We start from the raw sequence: 2,903 nt of genomic DNA, 5'->3' as shown, positions 1-2,903 counted from the left end.
TTATTAAAATTTTTCAAAATGCTGATAAATTAGCAAACATGTCTATGCATGCATACATACATGTAAATATACACACATATTTATAATATTTCTTACCACTTTTACTTATGGGATCCATCTTTATCTCACTTTGAAAATCAGAATATTTTCCAAATTCCAATTTTGCATAAATTTTCTGATTTTCTGTTTCAACACAATTTCTTGAATATTTTTAAAGGAGTACAATAATTTCATCTGCAGGGGGCGGTTAGGTGGCACAGTGAGTAAAGCGCCAGCCCCGGAGACAGGAGAACCCCAGTTCGGTTCCAGCCTCGGACACTTCACACCCACAGAAAAAAACTAGCTGTGTAACCTTGAGCAAGTTACTTAACCCCAATTGCCCTCCAAAAAAGGCAAAAAATAATAACAATAATAATTTCATCTGCAAGTTTCTTCAGTGTAATGAAATGTATCTGAATTGAATTTAAATTCCTGGACATTTAAATTCCATTAAAAGAGATAGGTGCTTCCCCACCCCCATTTATTCATATACCTTGAGTTTAAAGTCTTACTTAAATATCATTGTTCTACCCTTTCAAGCTTGAAGGTAATTTTCTTGGATAATTAAAATTACAACAAAATAACAGCAGTTCCACTTTTTTTTTTCTATCTGCTATCTCTTATGTTCTGACCCATGTAATGTACCTATCCATTTTATTCTTTTTCATGGCAGCTGAGTGGAATGGTGGTTAGAGCACCAGATCAGGAAAATCTGAGTCCAAATCTGGGCTCAGTAACCTACTAGCTAAGTGGCATAAAGGATAGAGCACTGGGCTTGGAATCAGGAAGACATCTTCATGACTTCAATTCCAGTCTCAGACACTTACTAGTTGTGTGACCCTGGGCAAGTCACTTAACCCTGTTTGCTTTAGTTCTTCATGTGTAAAATGAGATGGAGAAGGAAATGGCAAACCACTCCAGTAGCTTTGTCAAAAAATAAACAAACAAACAAAAATGGAGTTATGGAGAGTTGGACATGATTGAACAACAACAATTAACAACTTGTAAGCTGTGTGACCCAGAACAAGTAACTTAACCTTTGTCCAACTAAGTTTCAACAATTATAAAATGGAGTAATTATAACACCTACCCCTAGAATTGAGAGGATCAAATAAGATAATATTTATAAAGTGCTTAGTACAGAATTTAACACATAGTAGGTGCTTAATAAATGCTTGTTTCCTTCCTTCATGCTCTGCATATAACTTTAAAAGTCTTTGTTGTTGATGATGATTTTGTTATTGTGATCCTTTGCATTTTGCTCAAACTCGAGTCTTCCTCATACTATTAGAAATAGATGGATTAGGAGTCCCTCCTAATTTTTTTTTTTTACTTTTTTGGAGGGCAATTGGGGTTAAGTGACTTGCCAAAAGTTACACAGCTAGTAATTGTTTCAAGTATCTGAGGTCACATTTGAACTCAGGTCTTCCTGATTCCAGAGCCAGTGCTCTATTCACTGTGCCACCTAGCTGCCCCCTCCTAACTTTTATACATATTTTAATTGTGAACTCATAAAAGAATTGTGAGTGCAACTCTAGTCTCTTAAAACGCTTTCCCCTCATCTCTTTTATTGGGACTATGCCATCAAAATTCAGGTTTTAAAAATATCCTATTTTTCTTGAGGCATCATTAACTGGAATCTTTCCAACTGGAATCCTTCCAAAACTTCCATTGCAAATCTTTGTGATTGCTTTATATGCTTTCTATATTTGTTTGCTGTAGGTTAAGAACTATCCTCATCCTGTATGATTGTCACCTTGAATGGGATCCAGGATACCTATTATCTATATTGGTGGAAACATAGGTGTGGGTTATATTTAAAGATGTTCCCAGAGTAAAATTTAGTTGGAAATGATAAGCCCAAGAGAAACATTACCTCTTGGGTCACCCAACCCCAAGACTAAATCTGTTCCACATGAAACCAATTCGGGACGGAGGGGGGGAAGGGGCAAGGATATGGATTATATACATCATAAAAGAACTGTTTGGAGAATGATCTGGGTTTTCTTAGCCTAAATGACAGGTGTAGTAAGGGCAACATAGTGATAGTTTAGTAATTGAGGAATTGTCTTGTGGAATTGGAATTAGATTTTTCTGTTTGACTCCTTAGGGTAGAACAAGGAAGGACTAAAAGGCAGCAATTTGAGGAAAGCACATTTCATTTCGACATAAAGAATCAATCTCTAAAAATAAGGACTGTCAAAAAAGTGAAATGGACCATCTTTGGTAACAAGAATTTTCCCATCAACAGAGGTCTTCAACCAGATAGTAGATTGTTTGATAATACAGACAAAAGTTATGATTGGATTGGGAATGATGTACTGGATAAACACTAAGTCCTTTTCCTACCCTAAGACTATGCCTATGGTTTATTTTAATTTTGAACCTGACTTTGATGGTCTTCTTAAATAAAACAGCCATAAATTTAAATGAGTTGCTAAATAATTTTAGCAAAAATTTTAGAATTTTTATTCAAATTTTTATTCTAAATTTTAGAATAGTACATTATGTCAAATATACCTCTATTTTCCTAGCATGAATTCTACAAGACAGTTTTCTTTTTCCCTAAGGTTCCTGCTGCTTCTAGTTAATGAATCAGCTCTTCCTTTTTGGTGGAAATTATGTCCAGAGATGAAGTTTCCCTAACTGTTTACCCTTCCTCTTAAGAGAGTCTCTACTTTGTTGATCTGTTATTGACTTCATAGCAAAAGACAGATGAGTCTCTTTCTATCTTTTTTCTAGTCTTGTATTTGAATTAGACTAGAAAAAAGTAAGAAGGATCAATTATCTGCACATTTACACTAAAATAGAGGATAATTCCAAAATGTGGTCACTAATGTCAAGAGGAGAAAAATACAGGCAAT

The sequence above is a fragment of the Petaurus breviceps genome, unplaced genomic scaffold (genome assembly GCF_028583685.1).
Source record: "Petaurus breviceps papuanus isolate PSGF00001 unplaced genomic scaffold, PetGlider_PUasm1.0 38, whole genome shotgun sequence".
Classification (NCBI taxonomy): domain Eukaryota; kingdom Metazoa; phylum Chordata; class Mammalia; order Diprotodontia; family Petauridae; genus Petaurus; species Petaurus breviceps.
This window is presented reverse-complemented; position numbering follows the sequence as displayed.